This window comes from Notamacropus eugenii, chromosome 1, assembly GCF_028372415.1.
Source record: "Notamacropus eugenii isolate mMacEug1 chromosome 1, mMacEug1.pri_v2, whole genome shotgun sequence".
NCBI lineage: Eukaryota > Metazoa > Chordata > Mammalia > Diprotodontia > Macropodidae > Notamacropus > Notamacropus eugenii.
Genome location: NC_092872.1, coordinates 272,176,216 through 272,193,854, shown reverse-complemented (window position 1 = coordinate 272,193,854; position 17,639 = coordinate 272,176,216). Strand labels below are relative to the sequence as shown.

General features: G+C 37.5%; 1 pseudogene; it reads right to left on the bottom strand.

The window, feature by feature from the left end:
• Nucleotides 1-6,641, bottom strand: part of LOC140517065 (adenylate kinase isoenzyme 6-like) — a 60,987-nt pseudogene extending 54,346 nt beyond the window's left edge.
• Nucleotides 6,642-17,639: the final 10,998 nt, after the last annotated feature.

Below are 17,639 nucleotides of genomic sequence, written 5' to 3'. Positions count from 1 at the left end.
GAAGAATTTCTTTTCATTTCTTCAAGCCTAAATATGCCTATTTTGAACTTCTCCTCATTTCACCTCATTTTACCTTCTGTATATATGTATGTATATGTATTTATTACCTGTTTCTGTTTTTGCTTTTTCCATCTGAAGGTTTTGTCTTGGTCCTGCTCACACTTTGCTCTACTCTGTCTCTGTCTTAATATATACATATATATTGCAATTATTGAGGAATATTGAGGAATAACAACAAAGAAATGTAAAATCATTTTCTGATGCTGCATTATTACATAAGAGGTAGTTTTGTATTCTTGATGGGTATGCTGGAGAAATACAAGTTCTGAAAGGTGTCAGCTAATTTGAGGGATTCAAGTATGAGTTGTGCAATGGGTCCTTTATCTAAGAATAAGCCCAACTGAATTCAAACAGGTTCATGCCCAGGCTGGATTCTTTCAAAGGGGGATGGAGGAGAAGAGGAGTCACAAAAATTATCTCAGAATGTCTACCAAGTTCATAAATTTGTCTACCAAGTGAGTTTATCTCCTAATTGAAAGGCAACTAGGATGGTAAAGGGTATATGGATAATTTCATACTAGGATTATTGGAAAGAAGCAGGATCATTTAGCCTGGAGAAGAAAAAAAATTAGAGGATACATTAGCTGCCTCCAGGTATTTGAAGGACTTCCCTGTGGAAATTTGATTAGACTTGTTTTGCTTAACTCTAGAAAACAGGAATAAGAATGATGGATAGAAGCTAGTAAGTGCCAAATTTATGCCTGGTGGAAGGGGAAAAATCTGCCTAACAATGAGAGTTACCAATGAGTGATGTGGGATGCCTTGGGGAGAAGTGGGTCCTCCTTCATTAGATGTCTTCAAACAAAGGTTGGATCAATATTTGTCAGTTATGACAAATTCTAGTGGGGATTACTTTTCAGGCCTTGAGTTTGTGTCATAAAAAATAAGTTGAAGGAATTAGGATGTTTAGGAAGGAGAAGTAGACATAGAATTGTGGCATGAAATGACAACTTTCTTCAACTATCTGAAGGTCTAGCATCTTTTTCTACTTGAACCCAAAGCACAAAACAAGGAATCATTGGGGAAAGTTATAAAGAGGCAAAAAGAGGCAAGCTTCAAATAAGAAAAGTCCCTAACAGGGCTATCCACTCCCTCAGATGGACTCCCTCAAAACATCATGAGATCACATTCTTGAAGTCCTAAAATTAAAAGTTGGCAAAGATATAAAGTATTTTGTAATGCAAGTTCTTTTTTTTTTTTTTTTAAGGAAAGTTGTTTCTGGATAGCTCTTAGGATTCCTTTCAACAAAATTTCTCTTATTCTATTCTCTTTCCTTCCTTCTTTTCTTCTTTCTTATTTCCTTCTTTCTTCTTTCTTTCCCTTTCTTATTTTCTTTAATCCTCCTTTCATTCATTCTTTTTTCCTTCTTTTCATTTCTCCCATAGTTCTATCCTTTATTTCATCTGTTTTATTCATTTCTATCCTCCTTCCTTTCTGCTAAGTAAGACCACAGTGGAAAAAATTAAGTAATGCTAATTTTTAGAATCTCTTAGGAGAAATAGTTTGTAAAAGTCTTCCCTTGCTTGCTGAAAGGTAAAGCAGAGATAACAACTTCTTCTAAAGAAATGATCCTTGTTAGCAACATTGACTACCTTTCTTCAATTATGTGGTCCTTTAGCCACAAAAATCATCATATACATTTCTTCTATTTTCAGGGTTCACCTTGTCACCACTGATATTACCATTGATGCCTTCACCCAGTGACTTTGATGAATACCTTCAGTTTTTATACCCAGTGTGTTTGCCAACATGACAATGATGAAGCCTTCTATATTCCAGACAGTCCTAGAGACTTTAGGATGCACGTCTAATTTCTGGGAAACAGCTCAAGTGAAACCACTTTTTTAAAAATAAAGATCAGTATGTGGAAGGGAAAAAAATGAGCCTCTGGAAGCTGACCTCATGTCTGTTAATGGCTTGAGTATGAGATAAAGATAGTTCTTAGGACAATGCCTATTGTACATCTCCATTTCATATTCCAAAAAAAATTTCTTTTAGAAAAAAAGTGATTCTTGCATTTTACCCAAGAGTGTGAGGTAGTGTCATCTCTGTGGATGGGGACTGAATCATAATATAATTTAACAATTCTTTATTAAGTGAATTGAACACTGGGTTTAGCATCAGGAAGACTTAGGTTCAAACCATGCCTCAGACTTTTACTACTTCGTAACCCTTAGCAATTCATTTAAACTGGCAAAGTCTCTATTTCTCTATCTGTAAAAAAATTATTATCATTATTATTATAATTTCTAATTCCTTGAGCTATTATGAGGAACCAGTGGGATAACAAAGGATTGTAAAGACCCTAAAGAGTTTCATATAGTCTAGCTGGGATTAGGATCACTACTACAACCACTTTTCCTCCTCTTCCTTTTCCTCCTCCTTCTTCTTCTTCCACAACTGGAACTATGCCTATTTGCATTTCACTATCCTAGCTATTGGGCTTATTAGTATATGTGTGCTTTGTCATACCTAGATCACATAAGACAGAGGCACCCATGTGGGAGATAGCAGGGACTTATTTCTGGGAAAAGATATTCCATGTTCTCCTATCATTTGGGTAGAAACAGATTCTGTCCTTTGGCCATATAGGAGGACTGGGCTGCATCTTTAAAAATACCAGATTGAGATAGCCTTTCTCTTTCTAGAAGCATCCAAACATCTGGGATCAGGAGAAGACCCTGCTCACCTGAAGTTAAGCATCATGCCTAAGAGAGGTAAGGCTGAAAGCTATCTCTACTTCCTTTAATTACAGGTTCTGTGGCCCCAATAATTGAGCTTGTGCCTTTAGTCTCATTTGTTCTTCTTAGTTTTAACCATAAGCAGTGGAGTACTCAGACCCAGAAGCTCAAGCCATGATGAATTTGAAGACAAAATCCTAGGCCAGTTATTGCTGCTGGTCCGGTGAGGAAGTCCTAAAAAGTCAGGGTGCTGCAACCACAGACTAGGGAGGCATTGGATGTTGAACTGGTTGGGTCACTGCAATAAGATAACTGAGTTAAATTGTGAACCTGATCCTCCTCCCTTTCTCTCAGACTGAAGTTATATAAGGGTGAATTCTTATTGGGGTGTATGGAATATTCAGTGAAGACTAGCACCTCTGATGTGAGGGCTTGCCATGCCCTTTTCAGGGTTGTCATCCATTTTTGGTGTCTACCTGCCACCCAATGCTTACCTGCAGCTCCAAGAAGCTGTAGCATACACAAGGAACACACCCTGCTAAAACCATCTGAACAGACAGGCTACACCAAATTGAGGATAACTAACCAGCCTCAAACTACCAATGAGTTAGGGGGTATCTACTCAAGCATGTGAAGACATCCCCATGGAAAAATGGATGGATGAGAACAATTTGTTCCAAAAGCCTTGAAAGTAGCTGAAGTAGGTACTGTGGAGCACTTATAACTTAGTCAGACATTAAAGATATCAAAGTCATACATTACATTCTGGGCCGTTACCAGCCATCTTGACTTGTCTTTGGAAGAGAGAATGAAACTGACAACTTTGTGGAATTCTTTCTCACTTAAATCCAAGTCAAGACATCACCTTAATGACATCACTGGCCCTCTGTGAAAATAAAATACAAACAAAAATAATTTTGGTTTTCAGGCAGTGGGGTCCAGGTAGTCATTTTTAAAGAACTATAAAATGAGTGATAACTCCTATACTCAAGGAGTTTACAGTGGACTGAAAGGATATTGTATAGGATACAACGATCATAGGAACATAGATTTGAAGTTGGAAGGGATGTTAGAAACTATCTAATCCAACCCTTTCATTTAACAGATGATATAAATCAGGGATAGAGAGGTTGTGACTTGCCTACCATCACACATAATATGCTGATAGTATAATCTGTAGAGCAGAAAACAGTAATTATCCAACGAGGTGTTTCATTGGAGGTAACACTGAGCCCTGAAGGAAGATAAAAGATTCTAAGAGGTAGAGAAAGAAAGCTGGTAGATTCTATTAATGGGCCCAGGCCTATATAAAGGCTCTGAGGTGGGAAATAAAGTGCTAAATACTAGGAATTACAAGTAGACATTCTGTCTAAAATAGTGAGCATGGAAAATGAATTCCATTCCATAGTCTGAAGAGATAAGGTGAAACAGGACATGAGGGAAGCTCAGAAGGAAATATCCCCTTAGATATCCAGCCTCTTGTAACTTTTATGTTTCTTAAATTTATTTAATCTATGAAAATCTTCCTTTTGCTATGCTTAACCTATGGTAAAGAAACAAAATTCCTCTATTCCTCCATAAATAAAGGAAGGCTTCCTCCTAGAGATTTATATGTGGGAAATGGAAATATACACTTCCATTTTTTTCCCTGCCATAACATTGAACTCAACTAGCAATAGTGAGTGACATACAATGCATGTATTCACATATTCCCTTTTATTTAAGTGCAGAAACCCACTGTTTTTATGGTATGTGACCACTAATTAATTATGGATTTAGTTTCAAATGATAGCTGGCTATAACTGCATTTCCTCTTCAATAATCAGTAAAATTTAGCATTTACTATAAAGCATCCTGTTACATTTTCCATGCACCAAAAGAGTAGATGATGAGTATTTAACATGAATCAAAGTAAAGTTGATTGACAGAACCTGAAAACTCCATGCACATTTAAATTTCTGTGAGGGAACTTGAAAACTAATACCTGACTTAGCTTGTTAAGTATAAGCCCCTAATTCCCTGAGGGAGAAAAAAGAAGATTTTCCTGGTTAAATCATTTAATAATTCTCCCTATATAGGAAAGCATCTGTATTTCGGTGGTTCCTTAAAAACCAAAAAAAAAAAAAAAAGAGTTGACAGCCCCGAATTTAAGAAGCTTAAAATCTGTTAGGTGATAGATAGACAGATAAATTAATAAGAATTACATACAAAATATATGTGTGGTAATTTGGAGAGAGAGGAGCAGGAACACCTGGGAGAACAGAAGAAACTCTACTAGGTATGAAGGAAGAGAGAAAGATAACAATGAAATGGCCTTGCCAGAATGGTGTTGAAAACTAGTAGGGGGAATAAAACACATATATAAATTATTATGACACAATTGAACATAAATTTGAATGAGTGTTAGAGGATCTTGTAAAATTTCCAATAAAGGACAGATCGGTTTAGACTTGAATGAGATGTTGAAAAAAAATCTAGTCAAATTCCTCATTTTACAAATGAGGCAGTTAAGTCTAAAGAGTTTAAATGACCTGTTTAATGTCAAATAAAGAGTAAATTAGAAGTGTCCAAATTTGAACCCAAGACAATATTAATGCCTGACCAATTTCATGACTGGCAAGATTTTCTTTTGACTCCCCAATTTCTACTTAGAAGCAGCAATGATAAAGTTGAAAAAAACTGTTTTTGCATAACAACAATTATGCAGTCTTGTTTTGGAGTTCTATAACTGTCTAATTTCTTATTAGAGGATATTACATAAGTTTTTCCTATTCTCTATTACATTCTACAAATTTTATTGTATACACAGACAGGTTACAAAAAAGAAAAAAATTGGAAAAAAAGAAGGAAGGAAGGAAGGAAGGAAGGAAGGAAGGAAGGAAGGAAGGAAGGAAGGAAGGAAGGAAGGTGAACAAGCCTTTATTAAATACTTACTAGGTACACTGCACTGTGTTAAGCTCTGGGGATGCAAGAAGAAAGAAGAACCAGTTTCTATTCTCAAGACATTAACCTTCTAGTGGGCAAAGCCAGAGCAACTAGGAGGATTCAGCTTCAAATCTGCTGAAAAGCCTCAGTGGGTCTTACAGTGCAGCAGTAAAGCAGATGGTCACACATCTTCTTTTAAGTCATTCCCACTGATAAAGCACTATTCAAGTGACCTGCTTGATAGTGCCAAGGATTGTGGTGGTAAACATTTTATTTTCTGGTTCTCCAACAGCTGTAGCTTTGAAGGAAGAGGAAAATGGAGCATCTTCAGAAGTAGTTGCCAGCTTGCATCGTCAGAAGACCTGTTCCCTTGGATGACAAAGGCAGGGAGCTGGCTATATTCAAGGCCTGAGGGCTTAGGGATGCTGGACTTTTGGACTTCCCTGCCCATAGGTGGAAGCTGGTTGGTAAATGATGTTGGTGAGAGTTGGAATGGGATGCACTTTCTACAAATAATGTTCCAGAAGTTTTTATTCCCAAATCTGATAAACTAATTAAAATTACCACATTTTGCAAACAAATTAATTTTCAATTTTTCTAGACATTTTTTCTTTCCATGAGTATTTGTGCTGGGGGAGAGGGGGATAATTGTGGTCAAATTTCTGAAAGCCTGTCACATGGATGCTTGGTTTGAGTGGTTTGGCTTGGTCTTAAAGGAGATAACTATGAGCAAGAGGAGAAAGTTACAAGGAGGAAAGCTTTCCTAATGGAAACATTTCCTAAGATCCTAAGCCCCTTCTCCTTAGTCAATGTCAGGAACCACCTTGGGAACTGGGGGATTCCCTCTAGGTTGTGATCTTCAGAGTCTTCATGAGCGTTGGGGGTATAATATGGAGTGGAATCTTGTCCAGCTATTGGATCGACAACATGGTCTCTTAGGTCCATTTCCATGCTAAGACTCTGTGATTCTGTCATTCTGAGCTGGTTAGTAAATGGAAACCCAAGAAGAGGATGAAAGAGGATTATTTTCCTCAGTCAGATTTTACTTTTGTGGGCTGTCAAATCAATTCTTTTGAAGGTACCACTGAAATACTGATATTCTCATTATGGGGAGAATTATTTAGTGATTTAACAGAGAGCATTTTTTTTTCTTTTTTGTATGACAAGTCAGGTCAGGAAATCATTTTCAAGGTCCCTTGCAGGGATTTAAATGTGCATGGAATTTCCAGGTTGTGTCAATCAACTTTACTTTGATTCATGTTAAATACTTATCAGCTCCCCTTTGGGTGCATAGAAAATGTAAAAAGGATTATTTTTAATGAATGCTAATTTTTCTTAATCATTGAATGGGAAATGCACTTATAACTATGTCTCATTTCAAAGCAAATCCAGAAATAATAGCTACATTCCATGAAAAGCTAAGATGTTTTTTGTTTTATATAAAAGAGAATATATGAATATATGCATAGGTGAGAGCCCCCAGGAGGCACTCAGTATATCTAGCTGAGAATAATGTTATGGCAGGAGAAATGAAAATACAAATTTTGTATGACTTCCTGATCCATCAGTTGATTGAGGGAAGCCGTCCGTAGTTCATGGGGAGAAGGGGGATTTTATTTCAGTCCCAGGGGTACAAGTAAAGAGAGACTTCCAGAGGTAGATCCAATGCAACAAACAAATCACAAGGAAAGGGTAACAGTGGAAATAAGCTATTGGGGCTAGAAGATAGGATGCATTAAAGTCCAAATTGTGATATCAGTCTTGAAAGATCAGTTGAGGCTAGCCTATGAGTGAGGCCCTAATGTCAGAGACAATGGGGAGCCTTGGTGGTTGCCTAGGATACAAATCATGAGCTGACATTTTCTACATTGTGTCTGTCTCTTCACCCTCTAGAGAATGTAGCAGGTACTTCAATACACACACACACACACACACACACACACACATACACACACACACACACACACACACACACACACACACACACACACACACACACACAGTGTGTAAAGGACATGAACTAGGAATGTGGAGGCCCAGGGCTTGGTCCTCACTGGATCGCTTACCTTTCTTTAGGACTTTGGGCCAATCATCCAGTCTTTGGTAGGAAAACTTCTCAGCCTCACTGGAGAGTAGCAGTCAACATATCGATTACACCCTAAGATCACATTCAAAGGCCTTGGGGGTCTTGGTATTCAGACCTCTCCAACTTAGCTTGATCTATCCACTTGGCTTTGCCCACACAGTTCAGGTTTAGCACAAACCCTCAGCTTTCTTGCCTTTACTCTTGCAATAGTCAGTTGATCAGCAAGCATTTATTAAGTGCTTACTATATGCCAGGCATTTTGGCCTCACTGATTCTAGCCTTTTCCCTCTCTAATTCATGATCCACACAGCTGACAAAATCATCTTTCTAAAGCACAAGTCTGATGCTCCTCTTGTTCAAGAAGCTTCACTGGCTCCCTATTTCCTCCCACATCAAATGCAAGCTCCTCAGCTTAGTATTTAAAGTCCCTCACCATCTGAGTCCAGTCTATGTTTTCAAACTGGTTACTTGCTCTGCCTCCATCACTTGGAGTAGGTTGCTCTGTACAGTTAGAATATAGCATTCTACCCTTAAGTCCTTAGGTCCCTTCAAGGTGCAGCTCAAATTCTTCCCCATCCTTAATAAAAAGACTATCCCAATCCACTGTTATTAGAGTTCTCTGCCTATAATTTATATTGTTAAATATTGGTATATTTGTCTGATTGTATATTGCATTTTTCCAATAGTACTTCAAAGATATTGAAGCTGAGAGTTAAGCATTTACCAGACCAGTCCTGCTCCTAAAGATCAGTTATGGTTTTAAAGGTTGGAAAACATCCAATAGGACCCCTGGCCAAGGACTGTCTTTGGGGACAACCTTTGGAGCATCATGGAAAGCTTCTTTTTTTCAATTAGCATTACTTTATTTTCTCTTCCTACAGACTCTTCACCCATAAAAAAGAAAAATAAAATCATATATACATGGTCAAAAAAAAAACAAATTCCCAAACTATCCAACTTCATAAAGGTGTATTTTATTCCTTGTACTGAATATGGAATGTTTATGGCAGGAAGTAGCATGTCGTTGATCTCTTAGAATACCAACTGATCAATGCATTGATTAGAGTTCTTAAATCTCTCAAAAATTGTTTGGCTTTACAATATTATTATTCTATACATCGTTCTTCTGTTTCTGCTACAAGTCTTCCAAAATTTCTCTGGAACTATCCCTTTTATCATTTCTTATGGAAAAATAGTACTCTATTACATTCCCATCCTGAAATTTATTCAGATATTTCCCAATTCATGGGCATCTCCTATAGTTTTGAAACCTTTGCAAAGACAAAAAAAAAAGCTATTTTAAATATTTTTGTAATATAGGATCTTTTCCTCTTTCTTTGATTTCTTTGGAGGCATCCACAAAATAGCAGTGTCTCTGGGAAAATGGATATATATATATACATTTTGTAATTTGGGGTGCATAATTCCAAATTACTTTCCATAATGACTATACCCTTTCACAGCACCACAACAGTATATCAATATGCCTGTTTTTCCTGCACTCTCCAGTATCTGTCATTTTCTTGATTCGTCAACTTTGTCTATTTGATGGGTTAAAGCTCAGAGTTTGTTTAATTTTTATTTCTCTAATTTTTGGTGATTTGAAGCTTTTTTCATATGGCTAATGGAAGTTTGGATTTCTTCCTTTGAAAATTTCCTGTTCATATTCTTTGACCATTCATTGACTGGGAAAAGGTTCTTTTTTCTGGTAATTTTGAATCAGATATTTATGTATCTTGAAAATGAGACATCTATCAGAGAACTTTGCTGCAGAAATTTTTCTCCCTATTACCTGGTAAAATTGACAAATTTAACGTAGTTTTCTGTGTTAGAGCAAATCTCCAGTGGCACAATGTAGACATCACTCATCTAGTCACCCTAAGATCTGTGTTCAATAAGAGCTTACATGGATAGTGCTTCCAAGTTTGCCAAACAACTTTACATATATTGTTTCATTTGATCCTTAAAACAACCCAGGGAAGTAGGTGCTATTATTATTCCCTTTAACGTGGCTCAAGTCCTGACATTTACTGACTGTATGAACTTGGGCACCTTACACAATATCATTGGACCCCACTTTGCTCATCTCTAAGATGCGGGGCATAACACTATTCACCCACTAAAGCCCTCTGCTAGCAGCTCATTGTCATTTAGAAGTGAACTGGATATTCTAGGCTTATTATAGATTAGTGTGCTTCACCAGTCCAACCTCTACCTCCTTATTATCCCTCACCTGAAAGATTTCATCAACCCTCTCTGTGCCTTTGAATAAGCAATGGTTCTCCATGAGAAGAAGGCACTAGCCCCGACCCTCTGCATCATAGAACCTCTAACTTAATTCAAAACACAATTTAGATGCTACCTCCTACATAAAACACTTTTGTGTGTGTGTGGGTGTGAAGCCATTTTTCAGCCATCTCTGCCTCTGTGATCCCTTTTTCAGATATTCTTGGTACAGATCCTGAAATGGTTTGCTATTTCTTTCTCCAACTCATTTCACAGATGAAGAAACAGAAGCAACGAAATTTAAGTTACTTGTCCAGGGTCTCATAGCTAGTTAGTGTCTGATTTCAGATTTAAACTCAGGAAGGGAAGTCTTCCTGACTCTAGGCCTGGTGTGTGTGTGTGTGTATGTGTGTGTGTGGGTGTGTGTGTGGGTGTGTGTGTGGGTGTGTGTCTACATTCACTCATGCACTTATACTATATATATTATATATATACTTGTACATATGTATGTATGTATGTATACACATACACACATATATTTATATGAAAGAGGGAGTGGGAAGAAAAAGAGAGCAAAAAAGAGAGAAGGACAAGATTGTACTGACAAGGTAAAAATTTGCCATGTACCATTCCAGAAAATAATATACTACACTAGAGCTAACAGTTTGCAGGAAAAAGTGCCAACTCCACCATTTCTTATCTGTGTGACCTTGGGAAACTGGCTTCTTCTCTCCTGACTTTGGTTACTTCATCTGTTACATGGGATAGAACTGAGGGTGGGGAGAGGAAGGCAAAATAGATGATCTCTAAGATTCCTTCCAATTTGAATATTTCATGATATAATGAAATGAGAAAATGTAGAAAGATTATTTAGTTATCTTAAAGCACTTTGAATATGAAGGCTGGCAGTATATACCTTTCACATATCCAAAAAATGACAGAGAGGTCATGTAAGTACCTCTTCCTGAAATTAAAGTGCTGTATGGAATCTCTTTGTCCTATCTTCTTTGTCCCTCTTTTATCTTTTTCTTTCCCTGACTTTCTTATCTCTTCATCTCTCTTGATCTCTGTCTCTACCTGTGTCTCTGTAACTCTGCCCTTCTGTCTGCCTTCTCTTTCATTAGAATTATAATAATAACAATAATACTAATAGTAAATATTTATACAGTGCTTACTATCTGCCAAGACACACTTAAACGTACACATGTATGTTCATATTTGCATGTTTCTCTAAGGTTCTTTATAGTTTTAACATCCTCTGATTGAAGAATATTCACCACTTTTCTGCCTCTTTCCCCAGTGTTCCAAGCCTTGTAGGCTAAATGGGCTAATTTAACGTCACATCTACAGGGAAAGAAACAAATGACTCATCCTACCTTCATAGGATCTTATAGCTTGAGCCAGAAGGCCTTCTAGCTGAACTCTCTCATTTTACAGACAAGAAAACTGTGGATCGGGAGTATAATTGGCTTGCCCAAGGACACAGAGATATTAAATAGCAAAAGTGGTATTCAATCTAGCTATTGTGATTCAAAATCCACCTGCCTTCCCATTGTACCACAGAAGAGGGAGGCCACAAAGATTTCATGTCACTGCTCTGGCTACTCCCGTTCAGAAGCACTCCAACATCATACAAATCAGCCAGCACTTCTGACCTAGTTTGTCAGCTCCTTTCTGCAACATCTGCCTCACAGCTTCACAATATCATTCCTTGGCTTCTCTGAACTCTTATTCCATTGTCACAGATTGACTGTGACTCCTTCTACAGAATCTTTAAAGTCTTGACCCTTCCTTGTCACTTGGAATTCCAGCCTCATGTTAGAGGATGTTTCCCAGGGATATCCTTAGGAGCAAGGCTTGATTTAGTATCATCCCCTTAATGTCAATATACTTCCTCTCAGCCATGTTCCCTAGGGTTAACTCCCCTTCAGGAAATCCTCAGGCCAGACAAGCTGAATCTTGGCCCCAGAGGACTCTCTCCCAGTCTCTGTCTGACCAGTATTGCCCAGAGCAATATACTAGCCAAGAGGCTCTCCATTGTGAGTGTCTGGGCAATGCCACACCATAAAGCCTACTTAGAACATTAGTATGGATGAAGCAGCATTGTGTTGTAGAAAGAACTCAATCATATTTCAAGAGAACCAGATTTTAATCCTGACTCTGCTATTTACTAACTTTTTTATTTGGAGCAAATTATCTTTCTTCCAATGATCTCAAATAGAATCTCAGAGTAACAGAGTTAGACTTCAAAAGAAGGATGAACTGTATTCGGTCCAACTCCAACTCAGTTCCTGAATGTCATCTACAAACAATCCAGATGAGATCAGGAACCTCTTACCTTTCTAAGCAATCCATTCAATTTGGGAACACATTCAGTAGTTAGGACCCATGAAAATAAAGAAAATCAAGATGTAATATGGTGGTTACCCAAGCAATGTGGCATTCTAGAAATCCTAACTCTGCATTTACTATCAGCATGAACTCGGGTAAATTCTTTGTGTTCTTTGATTCTAAATTTCTCCTTCGGTAAAATAAGAGAGATGAACTAAATAGCCTCTAAAGTCCCATAGTCTCCAACTATGATCCTAAAAGGTAACCCAATCAAGAATAATATTTTTAAATTATTTTTATTTCACTAAATATTTCCCAATTACATGTAAAAAATAATCTTTTTTTAAATTATAAGTTCCAAATTCTCTCCCTTCCTCTCACCCCACACCCCTCCTTGAGAAGTCAAGTAATTCAATATCAACTATACATGTGAAGTCATGCAAAGCATATTACCATGTTTGCTATGTTGCAAAAGAAAACACAAACAAAATAAAGCAATGAAAATAAAGAAAGCCCAAAAAGGTATGCTTCAATCTTCAATTAGAGTTCATCAATTCTCTCTCTGGAGATGAAGAGCATTTTTCTCCATGAGTCCTTTGGAATTGACTTCAGTCATTGTCTTGATCAGAGAAGCTAAGTCTTTCACAGTCAAACATTCTTACGATATTATTGGTACTGTATACAATATTCTCCTGGTGCTGCTCACCTCACTTTTCATGAGTTCATATAAATCTTTTCAGGTTTTTTGGAAACCATTCTGCTTGTCATCATACATACATATATACATACACACACATATATATATATAAAATATTCTGCCACAATCATATATCACAACTTGTTCAGTCATTCCTAAACTAATGTGCTTCCTCTCAATTTCCTCCTCTTTGTCACCACAAAATGAGCTACTATAAACATTTTTGTATAAATAGATCCTTTCACCTTTTTTTGATCTCTTTGAGATAAAGACCTAGTAGTGGCATCACCTACTCAAAGGATGAGAATAATATATTTTACTGAAATTCTCAGGATTTTAAGTGAAAGTCACTTGAAGCAAGGTCATATGACATAGGTTCTACTTTCTTTATGTATAAAGAACAGAATTCTCCTTGACCCAAGTTCCAAAAGAGATGTTTGATGGCTAACATTCATTACCAGAACTGGATTGTCAAGTGAGTTGTAGAAGGGATTCCCATTTCATCCACCTTTGGAGAGCATGGATATGCATACACTTCAGTGCTTGAAGGTTTTTCCCCCAATTTAGGTCCATCCTTCTCCACCTTGCACTAGGGCAATCTTTATTCAGGATTTTGTTGCTGAGTTTCTTGGTTAATGGCTTTTTCTGTTGTCAGAATTTCTAAAGCCATTAATTTTATCTGAGCCCTCATTACATTCCACACCTTCCTGCATACTAATTAAGAGTGTAAATTCCTCTCCTGCAAATGCATCTCATTACAGAATGGAATTAACTCAGCCCTCCCCTATCGCATTTATTCAGGCTTGGCCTCCTTTCCCATTATCCCTGTGACAAGTTGACAAAGTAGGAAGATTTTCTCCTAGTTTTTTTTTTTTTTTTTCTGGAGCACAAGCAATGATACAATGGATGAATTAGATCCTCGTTTTCATGAGTCTTAAATCACCAAAGTGGTTTGGATTCTCGCATTCATGAGAACACATAGATTCTGATCACAATAAGCCCAAGGGTATCCAAAGAAAAAACTATCAGATGGCTATTTCTGCTACTGCTACACAGTAGAGCTTCTTTACTTTACAGCCATGAAAATCTGAAATGGAGAAAATCAGCAAGTCAGGGACATCCAGGAATGTAAGCTAGGGTAATAGAATCTCTCTGGGCTTCAGATTCAGTGGTAGTAGATGAATGATGATAAGGAGCTCAACCAGGACTATTTGGGGAGTCTGTACAAACCAAGGCTAACTGACCCTCAAAAATCCAAAGACCTACACTTAAGGGAAGAAGGCTAAGTTGGACAAACTTCCTGGGCTCCCAGCCTTTTGACTTCTGAATGTCTAGCAATTTCCTCTTCTCTGAAACCTCTTATTTGCAACTATTTTAAGAGAAGCTCTCATTCCCATGTTGCCAAAGCCAGTTAAAATAATGGCAATTTCCCTTTTGACTCGTGGGTCAAGTATTCTACTTTCCTGATCACTGACATATGTGGTGTCCTACCTGGAAAGTCCTTGACATTCTGCATCATCTGGGCAATTCCAAGGCCTTCTATAAGGTGCTTCCAAAGACCCTTCCTACACCTAAAAGTATCTTCTTTAAAGCTTTGTCATTGCATGACACAGCTTAAGCACTGTGTAAAACAGATATTCGCAGATCTTATTCCAATAAGAGAGCTGCCAATAGGAGAATAAGTGAAATTAACTCCCATCTGAGTCCTTAGAGCAAAAAAGAGCTGGAAGTTATTGTAGGAAATTATAATTGGGAAAATTGTCTTTCCACAGCTCCCTAAATGCTAAAAGATTAGGATCATTAGAAACCTGAGACACCATCACATACTCAGGGTCCCTCCTCAGGTAAGACAAAGGTAAAAGTACTGTCCATAAAGGGGCACTGTTAAAATAGGCAAATATGACCTGGGCAGGGAGAAGAGAGATTGAATGGGGAGAAAGCCATCAACAACCTAAAGCCTTTGCCCATTGGCAATGGCTTTGATGTGTGCTTCCATGACAATTACTACTGAATTCTATGTCTGTGGGTCTGAACTGTGTATCATAACTAGTCCTAGCTGGATTACAAAGACTCTTGGCAAATTAAAGTTGGGAGGATAAAACTAGGCATCATCCAATCCAACTCTCTCATCCTCATAGGGAAACTGAGAACCAGTAAGGTTTTATTTCCCTTTCATCTAAACCGATGACCTTTTAAAAATGCATTTACTGAAACAACTAGGGTATTTATCAGTGTAGACAGACATGAGAAATGTGCCCACACAGATTTAAAATTCACTAATTTGATCACTAGTTATCATTATTCAGATAAACTGATGAACTATTTAGACAGATATGGAACCTCAGATTCTATCTGCCCATTGGTGAAACAGCTAACGAACTCCTTCCCATCCCCCAGAAGCCCCACCCATTTTTTGACTGCTGACACTATATAAAAAATGTGTATATCACCCATTACACCTAGCATCACTGGTATTGGAAGGCAAATGTACACTTTGTGACTGAGGAAGGAAAGAGAAGTATGGTTGAAAGAAGGAGGAGATCAGAGATTCAATCAAATTATTTGTTAGTGTAGACCAATCAATTAATTAATTAATCAACAAGCATTTATTAAGTACATACTATGTGTCAGGCACTGTATTAGACAATGGGGTTACAAAGAGAAAAATGAAAGACCCAGTTTCCAAAGAGTATACATTCTATCAGAGGATAACAAATGTCTGTCTGTGTGTGTGTGTGTGTGTGTGTGCGTGTGATCAATCAACCAATAATCATTTATTAAGTTCTTTCCATAGGTCAGGCATTTTGTTTAAGTGCTAAGACTACAAAGACAAAAATGAGATAGCCCCTGAACTCTAGGAATTGACCTTCTATCAGAACTGATACATACACATACATGTACATGGATACATGAATACATGTGAAGAAAATATATACATATATTGTGATAAATAATGTGATTAACATAATATGATATAGTAGAAATATATGGTGACATTACATGGGATGGCATGACATATGATAGTCTTTTGGACAAGCGTGCATTTAACATTTGAATGATGTGCCCAGTCCTTTGGAGTTGCTCTCTCTGAAGCATAGTTGGAGTGCTTGGCAGTTTAGTTTGAGTAAGGACTCCAGTGTCTAGTACATTATCCTGCCAGGTGATCTTCAGAATGTTCCTAAGACAATCTAAGATTTCACAATGTTGGAGGTAGAATTTGAACTTTTATCTCCTGATTCCAGAACCAGTATTCTTCCCATTCAGCATGTGATGTATTTTCCCATACTGGGATGATACACTACCTGCTTAAAGACTGAAGTTCTGCCAAAGGCCTCCCATGTTGGGAATCCTTAAGCAGAACCAAGACTCCTTGTCAGATATTCTACCACAAGTTGGGCAACATTATACCAGGTAAACCTTCTGAGGTAGAGAAACAATGATTCAATTGTGCGGTGATGTCTAGATGACCACTTAGAGATCATCTTGTTTTACCTCTGCATCTTACAGATGAGGAAATTGAAGTGCATAAAGGAAAATCACTCTCCCATGGCCACAGAGGTAGAAAGAAGTAAAACTGGGAATTGACCTGAGGTTTTCTAAGTCATGGGACTTCATATTTCACCCAGATGACTCATGGTTAAAACACATAGTGACAGTATGAGACATGAAAATGATGGTGAATTATGAATCAGTATCTCACCTACTATAACCACATTGCCTACTTGGTCTCCTCAGACACCAGTTGATACTTTGGACATGGTCTTCCTGTTCGTAAGTATGGACCAAATCATTGTACTTTCTAAAAATGGAAGAATATGAGATACATAGAGATTAGATTAATTAGTTACTATAATTTCTATAAATTGGATGTAACCTTTGTTGAAACCCATTAATCTAATTAAGTGTAGAGAAATTCAAAGCAGTCTCACCTCTGGAAGGATCCTTTGGCCAATCCCTAATAACCTATGCCTATTGGAGAAGGGAGATGAGCAGATTGTTTATCAGTTGCTTCAGAAGTAGATTATCCAAAATTTTATCCTCTTCTCTAAGCATCAGTCAGCCTGTCCTTGCCATTCCTCATACATGATCTTCCATTTCCTGTCTACATACTTTAGTCCTGGCTGTTCCCAAAGCCAGAAATGAACTCCCTTTTCACCTTTCCCTCTTCAAAAGCCTTGAATTCTTCAAGATTCCAGGAAAGTGCCACATCTATATGAGGCTTTTTTGATTTCCCTATTGGTGCCCCCTATCCTCCAACTATTTGACTACTTTGAATGCAGGTTGAAAATTTCTGTATGTGTATATACACATCTGCCCAGATGAGGGCAAGAAGTATTTCACTTTTGAATTAAATCTCCAGTGTCTAGAAGAGAGTCTGACATACAGTAGATACATAGTAATAAAAGCTTTTAATCATAGCTCTTTTGACCTCTGGAATATCATATTCCAAACCCTTCAATCCCTTAATGTAGAAGCTGTTAGATCTTGTGTTATCCTGATTATATTTCTACAATATTTGAATTATTTCTTTCTGGCTGCTTGCAATACTTTCTCCTTGACCTAGGAGCTCTGGAATTTAGCTGCAGTATTCCTAGGAGTTTTTCTTTTGGGATCTCTTTCAGGAGGCAAGCTA